The following is a 17,987-nucleotide window of genomic DNA, read 5'->3' as shown; positions in this document are numbered from 1 at the left end:
GCATCATACAGACCACTCTCACTTCTGAATAATGATGTTAAGATACTCTCCAAAGTTCTAGCTAGAAGGACTGAGAAAATGCTTCCTTCGGTAATATCACACGACCAAACCGGATTTATTAAAGGCAGACTTTTTTTTTTAATCTTATTTATTTATTTTTTCTCTACCCTAAATGAGACAGTTTAACGTCATACCCTTGGTTTATTGTTATTGCTATTATTGCATTAAGACTTACTATGCTTATTCTGGACCACTTTCTAACACCATTCCCCAGGTTTATCATCCGTGTTTGTTATGTTAATAAATTAAGACTGCTGAAGATTATATATATTTTAAGTTCATAATTTGTTAATGAGTATATTTTAGGCATATAGTATTTAGACTGTATTGGCAAAAGATATCTCTATTTTTTATCCTAAAATGCCGCTGCGTGGGGGCTTGTTTTGCTTTGGACATGCTCTCTCTCTGGGTATGTCAGAGGACCAGGACTGCGTGAAGTGGGGTCTAGCCTCACGTGGGGAGGCAAATTTTAAGGGGAGAGAAAGAGAGCAGGCTATATCTACACCTAATCTATCCTTTTAATCTTTATAATTATAACTACCAACGTAACAATAGGCTGCATGGCAATAACTCTTGGGGAAATAGGAAATTAAGGTTAAAGCTGTCTCACTTCCAGTTAAGACTATAAAATGACATCAAAAATTCAGAATCAATGTCTCCATGATGGGACAGTTAACTTGTGAGCTGGAATGTTAAAGGCCTGAATCACGAATTAAAGAGAAAGAAAGTAGTCTCTCACCTAACAGGTTTAAACGCTAAAATAGTATTTTTACAGGAGACCCACTTACTAAGCAAGGATCAGTTCCGGCTGCAAAAGGACTGGACTGGCCAAATGTTCCATTCTAGTTTTACAAAGAAAACTAGAGGTGTGGGAATTCTCATACATAGAACAGTCTCATTTGTAGCATCAGATGTAGTATTGGATCCTGAAGGGAGATATGTGATGGTCATGGGTAACTTATCTAACTGTAAAATGATTTTGATAAATGCTTATGCACCTAATGTCGATGATAAGGAATTTATACAAAATTTATTTGCATCCATTCCCAATGTGAACACTCATAAAATTATAATGGCTGGGGACTTTAATTGTGTTTTAAATCCACTCTTAGATAGGACTTCTATCACAGGGGGGACGGCATCTAACACTGCAAAGATAATTACAAAGTTTATAACTGATCACAACTTATCAGACCCCTGGAGGTTTTTAAACCCAAACTCAAGAACATATTCTTTCTACTCACCAGTACATCATTGCTACTCAAGAATTGATTATTTCTTTATAGATAATAATTTCTTGCCTACAATTAAATCTTGCAAATACAATGCTATTGTTATTTCTGACCATGCACCTCTGATCTTGGAGCTAAAGTTACTATGCCCCACACACTCACCTCGCAGATGGTGTCTCAACCCGCTTCTATTAGCAGACGAGAATTGTACAGAATTTATATCCAAACAAATCAGTTTCTTCCTAGAGACAAATACATCCTCAGAGATTTCTGCAGGAATACTCTGGGAAACTCTTAAAACCTTGTTAAGAGGATTATCTCATATCTTTCCCACAGAAATAAATTAGAAACCAAGAAAGTAGCAGAGCCAAAAAGCAAAATTACTAGAATAGATGAAGAACATGCCAGGCTTCCAAGCGAGGCTCTACATAGGAAAAGGCAGGCTCTGCATTCAGAACTAAACCTCTTGACAACTAAAGAAACTGAACAACTAATTTATAAATCCAGACATCATTACTATGAACACGGAGAGAAAGCTAATAAGCTTTTAGCTCAACAAATTCACAAGCAAGAAGTCCGCAACGCAATCACAGTAATCCCAACACGAATGGACACAAAATTATCGACCATAAAAATATAATGCACACATTTAGAGACTACTATAAATCCTTATATTCTGCTGAGTTTAAAATAGACAATATACAATCTAATGCATTCCTGGATACATTAAAGATACCACAAATAGACACTTTTAGTGTGGAGGAACTGATAAACCTCTGGCTTATCAGAATTACTAGATGCTATAAAGTCACTTCAAGGGGAAAGCAGCAGGCCCTGATGGCTACCCTGCAGAATTTTATAAGAAATTCTCCGCTCAGCTAGCTCCCCTCCTATTAGCAACATTTACAGAAGCCAGAGACAATCAAACTCTTCCTCAAACTTTTCGCCAAGCATTAATCACTGTTTTTCCTAAACAAAATAAGGACTTATTACAATGTGCATCATACAGACCAATTTCACTTTTGAATAATGATGTTAAAATACTCTCAAAAATCATAGCTAGAAGGATAGTGCTCCTTTTGGTAATATCACAAGATCAAACTGGATTTATCAAAGGGTCGACACTTATCTTCAAATCTTCGACACCTGTTTAATGTAATATACTCACCAACTAAGTCAAACACCCCAGAAATATTATTATCATTGGATGCAGGAAAAGCATTTAATATGATTGAATGGAAATACCTTTTTACTACATTGGAGAAATTTGGGTTTGCCTGAACATTTGTGCATGGATCAAACTACTGTATACCAATACAGAAGCTTCAATTTGTATTTGTTCAGACTACTCTAAACTACTGTAGAACATGGTACCAGACAAGGATGCCCCTTGTCACCGCTACTGTTTGCAATCGCCATTGAACCACTGGCAATACACTGTCGAAATGCTGATCACATAAAAGGGATTATCAGAGAAGGACTGGAACAGAAAATTTTTCTATATGCAGATGATATGGTACTGTATATATCAGACCCACAAAATTCTGTACCTGCAGTCTTACCAGCACTCACAGAATTTCAAAAGATCTCTGGTCTCAGAATTAATCTGAATAAAAGTGTAATCTTTCCAGTGAATTCTCAAGCATATAATATTAGATAAGAAACCCTACCTTTTATCATTGCAGAACAGTTTAAATACCTAGGGGTAAACATCACAAGTAAACATAAAGCTCTTTAGCAACAAAATTTCGCTGTCTGCATCTCATCTCACTCTAGCTGGAAGAATTATCACTGTTAAGATGAATATTCTTCCTAAGCTCCTTTTTAATTTCAAAACATTCCAATATACATCAATAAATATTTTTTTAAGCAATTAGATTCAACAATAACCTCATTTATTTGGAACTTAAAACATCCATGTATCCAAAGAGCGACCCTACAAAGACAAAAGACAGAAAATGGCATGGTTCTGCCTAACTTCCAGTTTTATTACTGGGCAGCAAACATATAAGCTATAAAAACCTGGACACAAATAGATGAACATACACAGGCCTGGTCCGCAATAGAACTAAAATCCTGCAGTACTACTTTATATTCCCTGCTCTGTGCCCCAATAAATGCAAGTTATCGATAATATACTAATAACCCAATTGTGCTTCACTTACTCAGAATATGGAACCAATGTAGAAAGCATTTTAAGATGGAGAAGCTTTTATCTGTGGCACCTCTGCAAGAGAACCACCTCTTTCAACCTTTGCAAACATATGGAGTTTTTAATATCTGGAAAAAATTTGGGATTAACTTGCTTAGAGATCTTTATATAGACAACGTCTTGCATCCTATGAACAATTACATTCCAAATTTAACATTCCAGCTACACATTTCTTTCACTTCAAATTAGGATCTTTGCTAAACAGAACCTGCCTGATTTTCCTCATCTTGCACCCTCATCCATGCTGGAAAAAATATTGCTCAATTTCAAGGACTCAGACACCATCTCTGCAATATATAAAATTATTTTACAGTCCCTCCCTTTCAAAGATCCAAGAGGACACTGGGAAAAAGATCTCTCAATTAATATATCAGAAAAGGAGTGGGAAATAGCAATGCAGAGAATTCACTCGAGCTCAATATGTGCAAAGCATACAATTATTCACCTCAAAATTATATATCAAGCACATCTGTCTCACCTAAAACTCTCCAAAATGTTGCAATCAAGTCCCAGCCTCACTGGGTCACATGTTTTGGGCCTGCACCAAATTAACATCATTCTGGACCAAAATTTTTAATTACCTTTCAGACAGCCTTGGTCTGACAATCCCTCCTAACCCATTAGCAGCTGTGTTTGGGGTTCTTCCAGATGGGTTTAAAGTGGAGAAGGACAAACAAACTGTGATTGCATTCACTACACTTTTGGCACGCAGACTTATTTAGCTATAAACTGGAAGAGTCCTAACTCTCCTCTCTTAAGTCAGTGGGAAACTGATGTTTTATACTATTTGAAATTGGAAAAAATTAAATACTCAGTTAGGGAATCTGTAAAGATTTTTTTCAAAACATGGCAGGATCTAAGTAATGTTTTAGAATAATCTCTTAAAGCACAGAGGAAGCAATTATTTCTGTATTTCTTTTTCATCTCCATTCGTCTCTATTGGCTTATCAAACTCATCAATTTAGGTATGTTTACAAGCCTTAATTAAGTTTTACTCCTTGGCCAGGCTCTCTCTCTCTCTCAGGGGTTTGGGTCGACTTGTTCTCAATCCTACTTTTTGTAAAAATCGATTGCTTTGTATGGAATGATTGCAAAAAAATTAATAAAATTAAAAAATAAATAAATAAAGGCAGAGACTTAGCTTCCATTCTTTGATGCCTGTTTCATGTAATATATTCACCCACAAAGTCTAACACCCTGAAGTTTTCATTATCTTTGGATGCAGAAAAAAACATTTGACATTGTTGAATGAGACTACCAATTCACTACATTGCACAAATTTGGGTTTGGCCTGAACATATGTGTGTGGATCAAACTACTGCATACCATACCATACTACTTCAGACTAGAATGTGGTACTAGACAAGGATGTCCCCTGTCACCACTGCTATTTGTAATCGCCATTGAGCCATTGTCAGTTCATTTTTGAAATGCTTCTGAGATAAAGGGGATTATCAGAGAAGGACTTGAACAGAAAGTATCATTATATGCAGATGATATGGTACTATATATATCGGATCCACAAAATACTGTGCCTGCAGTCCTAACAGCACTAGCAGAATTTCAAACGATATCTGGACTCAAAAATAATTTTAATAAAAGTATGCTTTTTCCAGTGAACTCTCTAGTACACAACTTCTCTTTATCCTTTTTAAGCTTCTTTTCCTATTTCAGAGCATCACCATATACATTAACAAATATTTAAAAAAAAATTAGATTCAATCACAATCTAACTTATTTGGAATTCAAAGTATCCACTCATCTGAAGGGCAACCCTATAATGACCTAAAGCAGAAGGTGGTATGGCTAAGCCTAACTTTCAGTTTCATTACTGGGTGGCAAATATACAAGCTATAAAAACCTGGGGCCTCATGTATAACGCCGTGCGTAGAATTCACACTATAACATGACGTAAGCACAAAAGCCGAAATTACACGTGTGCTTGATACTGTATACCGATAATTCTCTTTCCGATCAGCTGCTGCTTTGATTCCCCATTCAGATACAGTGATATAAATACTCCGAGCGGTGCAGTTAGAGTAATATGGAAAAAGATGATCCGCTGTGGCAACTCCTAACAGGAGCAGCTGAAAGAAGAAGAAGAAGGTGCATTGAGAGTAACAAAGCTAAAGCAGTTATGGTATTTGGAATACTATGGGTATTCCCTGGACCATTATATTGTTACCAGTTAATTACAATCAGATGCATTACACTAATAAACAATATGCGGTTAGTTTCAGTGTATTTATAAAGCCGTGTCAGGAAAATAAAAGAGTAACTACACTGGAACAGAAGCACTGCTTTGACGCTGGGTGACGCCAGTCTGCAAAACTGAGTGGAGAACTTGCGTACGACAAGGTATGAGGTACTGTGGAAAAGTGCCTGGCTTTATGCCATATGTAGGTTTTATACATCACGATTTGAACGTGGAAAAGTTCTTACGCAACATTTCTGTGTGTACGCACCGTTCATACATGAGGCCCCTGGACATTGACACAAACAGGCTTGGTCCACAATAGAATTGAAATCCTGCAGTACTTCCTTATATTCCTTTCCTCTGTACACCAGTAAATATATGTTAATCGTCAATATACTAACAACCCAAATGTCCTTCATTCATTCAGAATATGGAACCAATGTAGTCAGAGAACCTTTTATTTGTTGCAACTCTACACGATAACTCCCTTTTTCCACCCTCTCAAACTTACACAGTTTTTAATGTTTTGTGAAGGTACAAGATTAAATAACATAGAGATTTGTACATACATAATGGCATTGAATCATACAAATAATTACACTCCAAATTTAGCTTCCCATCAACACAATTTTTCCACTATTCCCAAATTAGAAACTTTGCTAAACAAAATCTGCCAATTTTTCCTCACCTCCCACCTTATTTTATTCTAGTAGAAATATTGATCAGTCTTGAGAGCTCAGACAGCATTTCTGTAGTACAAATATAATATATGTTGTATAAATACATTTTAAAGTCCCTTTCTTTCAAAGATCCTAGTGTACAGTGGGAAAAGGATCTCTTACTCAACATTTCAGAAAAGGAGTGGAAGGCAGCTATGTACAGAATTCACTCTAGCTCTGTTATGTAAAGCATAATTATTCAACTTAAAATCTTTTATTGAGCACATCTGTCTCATTTAAAATTGTCCAAAATGTTTCAAGGGCAAGATCCAAACTGCAAACACTGCAATCAAACTCCAGCCCTATGTTTTCGGCGTGTACCAAGTTAACATCATTCTGGACAAATATCTTTAAATGCCTATCAGACAGCCTTGGTGTCACAATCACTCCTAATCCATTAAGTGCTGTGTTTGGTGTATTCCAAGTTGGACTTAAAGTGGAGAAGGACAAACAAAATCTAATTGCCTTTGCTTCACTATTGGCATATATATTTATCTTGCTCAACTGTAAGAATCCAAGCCCACCCCTTTTAAGACAGTGGGTAACTGATGTTATATACTATTTGAAATTGAAAAAAAAAACAAATTCCCACTTACAGAATCTGTTCAAAACTTTTTAAAAACCTGGCAGGATCTAATCAATAACATTTTAGAATAAGCTTTTATATTGGGGAAAAGGATTCTCTTCCCTCCTTTCTACTCTTAAAATTTTACGAAGGCTGTTGGCTTTCCTCTGTTTCTCTTGTGTGGCCTTTGAATTGAATTTACTTTTGTTAAGTTTGACTTGAATGTATGGAATGTTACTTGCTTTTAATAAATTCAATAAAAAAGAATAATAAAATGTTTCCTGTATTGGACAGTCTCCAAACCTTTGCTATTCCTTGGTATCCTGTCCTTGAAGACCTCAAACTGGAGAGAAGACAAAAAGTACACTTGACAAAGGCTCCCAGTTTGAAAGTGTTGACACTTTTTCTATAGTGTCGTTTCTTGTGACTGAAGACAGAGAGATATAATTAAAGTTAGTAAAAAATCTTTTATTAATACACACCAGGCAAAGGTAAAATGACAGAGAAGCACAGTCCTAGGACACCTGCCCTTCATCTGCCTCGAGGGGTCGGTCTCCCAAATTTTTTATAGGGCCTTTGTCTTATGACTTTAGTTGCATAAGAATTTCAAACCATTACATCTTACGAAATTTTGCTTGGATCAGCATTTACAACATTCTTTAAGTTCATCAGTTGGTCACTTGTGGTTTTTTGTTCGTTAGGAGAAACAAGAAGTTGCACTTGTCATGTGCACTATGGACAAGACAGGGTCTGCATGGCTTTTGTCACGTATACCAGATTGATCAAGCTGTTTATTATTTTTCCACAAAAGGACTTAATGTTACGTTTGCAAACACAACCCTCAGTCCTCAAATAAGAGTGACATGCAGCAGCAATCCCAAAACCCATGTTCTTAAAGCACCTTTAACTAGATACCATAGTAAGATTTGAATAGTAAGTCTGAAAACCACATACACATAGAACTGGCAACCTTTCATGATATTTCAGATATCTTTACAAGTACTCAGGGATGTTCTATAGTTTCACAGCAAGGACAGAATCTGCACTGTTCTTCTGATATTCAACTAACGAAGGAATCTCATTTCAGTGCTTTAGTTTAGACTTCCCCAGTTCCTCATCAATGTTGCTGAAAAAAACATCTTACCATCTTCAATTTCTTACATCTCAATAATGGGTTAAAGTCTCTTAATGATTTGAAGTTTTCTAACAGCTACATTTTTTATATTTCTTCATTGTTTAAGTCATAGGTATCACCCACAGTACTATCTTCTAATTTCTGGACATGGGTGCTTAATATTTGTTAACTCTAAATTTTGACATAAGTGGAATTTTGGGTAGTGCCTGAATTTTACTTATTTTTGTTTATCCTCTGTTCTCAAGGGTAAATGTAAGTGGTTAACATACCTCAAAGTAAATGTATATGCTCTTATTGAAGAACTCCTATGCATATGAATGATGTAACTTTCAGCAGTACAGCCAATATGAAACCTGACAATGAATATCATTTCCTCTGTAGACATGTTCAGAACGTGCTTGCAAAAACTGTCAGCAACCCCAGAAATTGTACTATAAAAATAAATGCACTTATACAAAAAAAAAACAAATACCACACAACTGTGTAGTGATCACACAATAATAGGTGCATGGTCTCATCATTTTTCAGCATATTGTAGTAGATTTTTAAAAACGTCAGTCCCTTACGTGTTATATCTACACTCCCAGGCCAAGAGGCGGGAGGTAATTTCAACATACAGTGTTATTAGTGTGATGAAGATGGCGGGAATTTTACTTTGTTTTCTGGCATTATCTACTACATTTTCCTAAAATAGACCAATATAGAAGTTAGAAATCCCTGAATAGATTTGTTGTACACAGAAAATGTCGCATGTTGATAGTCAGGTTAACCTGCAGCTTCTCATACATGACATCCTGGGCTTAGTTGAAAAAAGTTATCAGGTTCCCATTGAGCATGTATGGTATGAACATATTCCTCCATGACATTTGCACCAGCCATGAAGATGTATTGAAACACTTTAATGTATAAAAGAGAAGACATAAGCACCTAATTAGCTATGCTCACCTTGATGTCCATTGCTATCTTTTAACACAAAATCCATGTTGTACTGGTTACACTGAATTAGCTTGTTCAGTAATTACAGTATTAACAGAGTAGATCAATGAGAATACAAGGAAAGGTATTGTTTGAGAATGGAGAGGCCTTAAACATTAGAACCAATTGCAAGTCATAGAAGCGCTGACTGAAATCCTTCTAACAGATCTGATTCTTAAATGAGTGTCCCAACTTTACTAGCAATCAACTTGCACTGAAGAAAAGACCTGGATATTGTACAAACTGTCAACACATTTGGTTTTCTTGGGAGCATCTCAATAAGGTCTGGTGCATTTGTTTTAAAGAAGTAAAACTTAATTAGGTTTGACATAAGTAAGCATGCAATTTTTTTTACATTTGATATTTATGCTAACTAGCACATTTAAGACTTTCATTACAAAAAAAATGTTTGGATAATTATTAATGTAATTAATTAGGGTTCACATCTTATATAATACACTGCCGTGGCTGTTCGTTTGTCTGTCCAGGATTTTAAATCACCTGTAGTTCGCAAACGGTTTGAACTATTGACCTGAAATTTGGTACACATATACTATGTGACGTCTACTATTCGCTTTTGGGGTGATGATTGACCTCCAAGGTTTTTCCTCTTTTTATTTTATTTTGCTGTTGAATCAACTCTAGGCAGCGGCCAGCAGGACGGCTGTGCGGTGCATGTGTATGGGCACCGTCCTCATAACCTACCACCTTCGCCGTCACTTCCACAGCCTCTTCATATCTTAAATCATTCTTGAGGCAGACTGAAGACTTAAGTGCCAGTTTAAGTGAAACATTAAAGAAAATGTACTAAGTGATTGTAACACAAACACTAACTAAATCAGTTTTAACGCGAAAAGATGCCAATGAACGAAGAGAAGAAGTGGGCTGCTAGGGTGGAGAAAAGAAGAGCTGGTCAGGAAGCAGCAAGCGCATCAACCTCTGAGCAAATGAATGCTAAATGTACAGAGAAAACTGTGAATGCTCAAGTTGAGCAAAACACATTGTATTATTATTTTTATTCATATATAGTATTTCATCAGATGATGTTGTTTTTATATTTGAGCCTGCAGCTCTGCCTGAATGCAGTACACAAGTAAACAGAATGAAATAACAGTTGACTCCTTCTCTTAAATTTACCAAGCCACTTTAAAAGGACACATTTCCTAAAAACTGTGTGTGTTAAGTGTTTAAACAACTATAACAGTATAATATAAAACTATAACAAAAAAGATTCTTGAAAGTCATGTTCAAATAATAAAAGGTCTAATGTTAAGGGTATCTGAATAAACTCAAGCTGTCTTACTCATCTTAGGCATATAGTAAAAAATAAAATTTCAATTTCATTAAATTGAAAAGGCAACATACAATATGAAACAAAATTTTACATTTCATTAAGTATTAAAAGTAGCATATTATCTGTCTGAACCAGTAGGCAAAATAATAAAGAAAAAAATTGTACAAACATGCAACTGACACATCACATTTTTAAGTGGTGACAGAGAGACAAGATGCAGAAGACAATATGTGGTATAAAATCGCAGACAAGAGCTGTCATTAGCCTGGCAAAGAAAATGACTCAGCAGATCTTCACAGGGCTTACCATTACATGCCTCTCACTCTGTCTCTGTCTCTGTGCAGTTCATGTGGGAACCTGCCTGCTTTAAATAGCTCCTAAATGGGCATTAAAACACCACAGCGCTGATGAAGTTAAAAAGGAAACAAAAGCAAAAAAGTGACACAAGCTTCTAAAGAAATTACTCTGCAAAGGCACAGGTACTTAAAAAAGTAATTTTTAAAAACATGATCCCTAGTAACAATAGCTCTTTCACTTTTAAAATATCTCTGTATAGTTGTGTGCCTTCAGAAATGTTTTTCTTTTGTGTGCAACTGAGTTGTGAAATCTGTAACTTTATAATTCATTTTTAAAACCAATGTGAAATGGAGATGCAGACACAATGTGATTCGTAATGAGAGTAGCATTAGGAGACCCAGGAACTCCAATTAAAACACAGTCACACAGTTTAACCTAACCATTTTAGGACCTAATTAATTTGATTGTTGTTCCACTGTGATGAATTTCACATAATTCTCATTACCAACCTGAATTTTTATTGGAACAGATTACCAGAATTATACTGTGCTTTACACATTTGCCTACGACTTTTACATTTTTTATAAGAACCATCAGCTTATCTTCTTCAGCTTCAACTTATTTTTTACAGTTTTACAATTTTCCATCATATGCTTAATATAATAACTTGTCTATAAATATATTGATTCCTGTAGTATGTGAAATTGTCTTCATGTTGGGTGGGTACTGCAAACCTGTTAGTAGTGGAGGGGCCGGGCCAGTTGGCCCTGCAGTGTTCGATATACACTTGGAAATGTGTGTATATATGCAACCTGCACTTTAAAATGTAGTGATGGGGCTTGAAAGTCATCATCTGTATTAAAATGTAAACCATATTTCACTATTATTACTTCTTTAATTGTGTTTGCATTTTCAGTTTGAGCAATTCCTATAGGGCATACACCAGTATGAATGCTGCATCTTGATTTTCACACACCTCTTAGTAGGATTTACGCCTCCCTATGTGTGCTCCTTACACTTTGCAAACAGGTAGCCCAGAATCCTGATGCGGAAAGAGCAGTCATATATGTAGAAACTTGTTTTTTCACTTGCCTCATAGCTAGCAAACTCCTGGCCGTAAGGCAGTTAGGGTGTACTATTCAGTTTGAGTCATGGAGTGTGTGAAGTCTGCATCTTCTTGCCATTTTATGGTGGCTTGTCCACTTTCATCGTAAAGCTATTTGATTCTAAACTTGAGGTGTTGCCCTTATAGCCATTATACTTCCTTACACATTGTGCGGTTGCGAGACTCTCACTTTACTTACACTTTAACTTTATATCGCTTCATTTTTGTCAGATGATAATCAGATAATCACAATAATCTGATGATCTAATGCTAATTGAGACAGACCGGGCCCAGCATTATACTGTTTGATTGATTTGTTGTACTGTGGAAGATAATTGAACTAGCACATTTTGCTAATAATTACAAAAAGTTGAACATATTAGTTTGTAAAGTACAGCGGTCTGCAAACACATATAGGAAAATTCTGGAATGGCCTCACCAGAATTTACATGCCTAAAACAGTGCTCGCTATAATTCACAGAAAGCTGTCACCTCTGTGACAATATATACTCAATTTAAACTTCACACATGTACAGCTAATATTCCACCAAATTCAGTTTATTTAATATAGCTAGAAGTTTAACAGCACAAAAAATGTATTAACGTCTTTGGAACCATACCAGCAATTAAAGCCATGGAGGCAGAGATTATACAGAAGTTATGTTTTACGGCATTTCCTTTAACTCTTTCAGGGCTGATGTCGACTTTAGTCAAAAGGAGGAGTTGACGATGGTAATTAAGTATAAACTGCGACAAAACCAACTGTTATGTTTTAGTTGGAGTCTCCTTGCTAGCAGAAAAGTTAGCTTTGTTGGTTTTGACTGAGATTTCTCGCACTCCCATGAGTAGCAAGGCACAAACAACGGCAAAAATGGCCCAGACACCTGGCGAGAGATCAAAGCGGACGCGTAAAGCAGAATACTCCAGGGACGACGTTTTGCCTATTCTCTCTGAACTGGACTATGACTTGTTGGACTCCGACTTTGATGCAAGCAATCGACGATGAATGTGAGGTTCTGGCTTCAGCTGATTGGTCCCCAGCTATTCATGGTACTGAACAGGTACAAGCCTATGGCACTGTTCACCTGGGAGGACTGCCACTTAACACTGATAAGACGTAGAATCCAGATTGCAATGCATTTCGACCGTGACCGCTACTGCTGCCTCAGCCACGGGAAAACAGCCTGGCAGCAAGCCTGACACACATTCTTGGCAAACTGGCAGCCACAGCATGCAGCAACAGGTGTTTTATGTTGATTTCTGTGTGAAGCCATTGCTTTTTTTTGGAAAAAATATTCAGCCCTCAAAGAGTTAAACCAGCGCACTGATCTCAATAAGGAAGACTAGCAGAGAATGTTGAAAATCTCAGTGAAGTGACACTGTATTTTGTTTTGCAAACTGTGTTAAATCTCTGAACATTAGACCTGTGATGACCATAATCAACTACAGAATTGCTTGGTTGTGACAATAACCAGGAAACAATAAACAGAACTGAACAGCATACATTTCAAAACCCTAAGGGGTGCTAATGCTGTCCTGAAAACAATAGGAAGCTAATAGCAGAACTACGGTGAGCTTGCAAAAGGTTACTCCACACCCTAACTCTATTGGAGTCAGCATAACCACCTGGCTAATTAACTAGCTTTAAAGTAAATGTTAGAACACCTAGTTATGAAAAATAAATGAAAAAGGCAAAAGCCTTACACAAAGAAAAACAGGAGCCCTGAACAACCAAACATTCACCTTAATAAAAAGACATGTATCCGTGTGTTCATCTTGTCACTATGCAGAACCTCTGCAGAATTTATTCAGAAAAAGAACAAAGGATTTCTCCACAATGCTGGGTAGGGGAGCAAATGTAGATTGCTATACAAGACGTTTGACTCAGGGTGTCTGTCATCCTGTAAACTGGCACCTTGCATTATTGGTACTGTGAGGTTTCCAAACTATTTTGAAACTCCCTCCAATGGGACGACGTGCCGAAGAGCGTCTCAAAGCGTGATGGAAGACAACTTATCTGTTGCCAGGTCAACCACAGACTTGCTGTGAAAGTAAATCCAAAAAGATCAAGGTTGCGCTATAAGCGTCTGCTGTCGACTGGTGCTGCAAGGAACATTATACATGCAGGGAACGGTATTACCTAGCCACTAACATGGCCACCACCCTGCCTGATTGCTGTGTCTGTGTATAAGAAAGGGGTAGATTACGCTACAATAAATAACTGGTGCTGTTCCTTTTTCAAGCTCAATACAAGCTGATTTTCTAAAGTACTGAGGCTCAGCCTCATGTTTTGAGGTGCAAGACAGGGACTCACACGTCACAGGTACATACAGTCAGTCAGTCATTATCCAACCCGCTATATCCTAACGACAGGGTCATGGTGGTTTGCTGGAGCCAATCCCAGCCAACATAGGATGCAAGGCAAAAACAAATCCCCGGGCAGGGTGCCAGCCCAACGCAGACAGGTACATACACCATAATAAAAAGTAGGCCCAGAAACATAAAAATTAGTCCTCCCATCACATTTTAAAGTCCAATTTTTCATCCAGTCTGTTCACCTCCTCTGCTTATGGCTGGAGCGGAACCTGAATATGAGATTGAAAGCATTCTTGATTGCACTGGTTTCTCATGTGCATTACCTAGTGTGTTGGAAGAGTTATAGTCTGCAAGACAGGTCCGGGGTGCTGCCCAAAATTATCCACAAGCTGTGATTGTTATCTCAAATCTTTTAAAATGATGAGAGTGTTCAGAGCATGTGCATTTACTAGTAGGTTCATGAGCCATTGAACTTTGTGGCATCGACGCCCAGGAGGACCGGAGGAGGGCTTGTGCCTCCTCCAGGCTGCGAGGGGGCGTCTGCCCTGGTTATGTTGGGGGCCTCGGGTAAAGGGCTTGGAAGCTCAGCCCTGTAGGGACCCGTGGCCACCGGCAGGCAGCGCCCCGGTGCCTGAATATCCCTGGAGCCCAGCACTTCTGCCACACCAGGAAGTTCTGGGGGGAAGATGACAGGGGACACCCGGATGGCTTCCAGGTGCGCAGCTGGCACTTCCGCCACACTGGGGCGTATCTGCGGAGGAGTGCCAGGAAGCAGCTGGAGCCCATCCGGGTTCCTATTTAAGGGGCCGCCTCCCTTCAGTCGATAGTGAAAGTCAGGTGGAAGAGAGACGGAGCTGGAGAGAGGACTGGAGGCGGCCAGGAGAGAGACATTGTGACTGTGTGGCCTGGACGTTTGGGGAAACGGTGCAAGAGGCACTGGGGAGTGCACGTGACTAACATCAGTATTTTAAATATTAGTGTAAATAAACAGTGTGTGGTGAAATTAAGATGTCCGTCTGTCAGAGTCCGGGTTCAAGTCCACAACTTATTTTTTGTGCAAAACTCACTTATATCTTGATCTCTAATATGAAAAAATCTGCCTTCTGTTCTGTGTGACAGAACAACTGAGCCTACAATCTTATTCCTTTAAAAATACCTTGTAATAAACACTGATGGTTTTGGTTTTTCATCAAGTCACGATAATATAAAAACCAGAAGATGTTATAGTCAAAGAAGTAGTCGGATACACTAGCAAAAACCAGAACAAAGACGAAGATTATTTAAATTTTGTACCTTAAAGCTTAAAAGTATGGGGGAAAGAACTTAGAACTGGCCCTATCTCCATAAATGTGGAATGTTTGATTACTTTTACAATTGTGAGAGGTTGAGCCTTTAGCCGCAGGGCTTCAAAGGTTTGGAACAATCTCTTTTGCTTGTATAAAAAAATGTGCCATTGGTCTCTGCATTTATATTCAGGCTGAAGACTCTTTACTTTAGTCTAGCATACTCTGATTAGATCTGCCAATTAGCTGTTTGTATTGCAACTCCATTTGTTCATAAATTAAAAACCTGGCAATCATTAAGAGCTGTTACTGGCTCTCCACTATTGCGTTTTTATCTTCTATGTATTCTTCTGTGGTCACAACTACTGCCCATGAGATGTGACTCCAGAGATCAGAAATGGTGGGATTTAACAATAAAAGAAATAAATCTGCTTCTTATGACACTGTCTAGTATGCATTTGTGTAAAATCACCAGAAATAGGAGAAGCACTTGGCATAGGTCATTAGAACTGTGATTTTTATCTGAGTCTGACTGCCTTTGTCCTTTTCATGATGGACTGTAAAGAGGTTTGTTTTCTACAGGTATGTTCTTGAATGGAGTTTTTGTTTCCTCTCTTATTTTGTCAATGAGCCACATCTCATTATAATCTTAATGAATTTTTTATTTCTTGATATGTTTATATTAATCATTCAAAATTACTCTTGTAAGGGACAACCGGCAGCCCAACCCAGCCAGGACACCCAAGAAATGGAAGGATGGGGGAAGGCAGGTTCTTTAAAGCATTGCATCCCCCAGACCACTACATGGCAGCTCCCTTGATTTGCAGCATTACCCCTGATTCCTACAGGGCACCAAAGTACTTGGAGTACTATGTCTCATGTGTATGTTGGGTACTGTGGGTGCTGCCAGGGAGTGCTGTGAAAATGGCATGAGGTTTCCACCTGACCTAGAAGATCACATGGGCGGAAGAGCAAAAGCACTTCCGGGTTGGCCGAAATAAAAGGACCGGGATGAGCCAGATTTGGGAGGTAGAGGACAAAGCTTGCAGGGAGGAGCGGAGGAGGCAAAGACCAGAAAAAAATGAAAGAAGAGCCGTTGTGCTCTACTTGTGTTTGACTTGTGGCTGTGGTGGTGGGAAACGCTTTGTGAAGAGTTTTCCTTACGATAAAAAGGCTCTTTTGTGTTATAACTTGTGCTCTTTGTCTGTTGTGTTTAATATGAGGGAGCTGGAACGCTCCGTAGTGTCCACACTCCATTTTACTATGTGTCTAATATTGTCTGTTTCTCAATCTATGTAAATCTTGCTTGGTTTGTAATATACTCTCAGTATGTTATTGTTATAGATTTGTGAAAACACTCTGTTCCTATTTTATCATAGAAAGGTTCTGAGTAACCCTAAAACATAAATTCTTTTATTCCCATGCCCAGATTCTTTGTTATGTAGACCCACAGATATGTCCTCCAACCCAACTGTTGTTTTCTTATCCTTGCACTCACCTTGCCTAAAAAGAGACAATACCCCCACCTCAACACACTTGCACCAAGAACTGACTTGTGCTGTGTTTCATGTTCCCTGCTAGAGGATGTCTCCTCTGTCTGTTGTGTTTAAGAGAGGTGGCAGAATCGAGCAAAAATTAATGCAAGTGGAGCAGGTATGTTCATTTATTCACTCATTAGACATTTAACATTCTTAATATGCTGTCATAGACAATGCTGGCCACCACATATTGCTCAGTCTCTAAGGGCGTACTCACACTTGGCATGTTTGTTCCATGCCATGCCCAAGCAAGGTTGTATCCCATCTCTACTCCCCTGCTGGCCCGCACTCACACTGCACTTAACATTCTGGGCCCAACCACGCTTTTGTCATGACCATGTGACTTCATGGAAAGCAAAAACAAGATCCAAACATGGAGTGACAGCATGCATGTCAAAATTATTTTACTTATTTTGTGATTGTTTTGGAGTAATGTAGTACAGGATAATGCTCTACCTGCTTACCGATTTATTGAGCGTGCAGTGCAGCATTTTGCAGTTATTTATGCTGCATGAACAAGAAGATTTTTACAGAGACAAATGATGTTAAGGCTTTTTCTGCCAACTTCAATTCACGTTCATGTGTAAGGCGAGAAGAAAAAACTTGTTTTTAACTCTAATGGTATTGATTGAAATGAGACTATCTGACTTGTCACATTATTGACATCATGTCTGTTTTCCGTGCTTGGACACATTTAGTGATCGCATTGTTCCTGAATGCTACTGAACCATGCTCGGTCCTACCTCTTCCAATCGGAGAAGGGCATGGTACGGTTGGCCTGGCACCAAGTGATCACACTAGTCAAACAAACTAAACTTTGTGGGGTTACATGTGGGCAATCGTGCTCGGGCACGGAACAAATTGCCAGTATGAGTGCACCCTAAGGTTACACTGTTGCACCTCAAATATCTCATGACATGCATCAGCTGGCACTCATTCTTCCCTTTTCCTGCTTTACCTTGAAAGTGATGACTTTTTTTTTAAACTTTTCTGGGCCAAGGTGAACATCCCTAGACCCTCTCTGTCCCAAGTCATCTAACACACTATGTCACCACATGT

Source organism: Polypterus senegalus, chromosome 1 (assembly GCF_016835505.1).
Source record: "Polypterus senegalus isolate Bchr_013 chromosome 1, ASM1683550v1, whole genome shotgun sequence".
In the NCBI taxonomy this organism is placed as follows: domain Eukaryota; kingdom Metazoa; phylum Chordata; class Cladistia; order Polypteriformes; family Polypteridae; genus Polypterus; species Polypterus senegalus.
Note: the sequence above shows the minus strand (reverse complement) of the source record.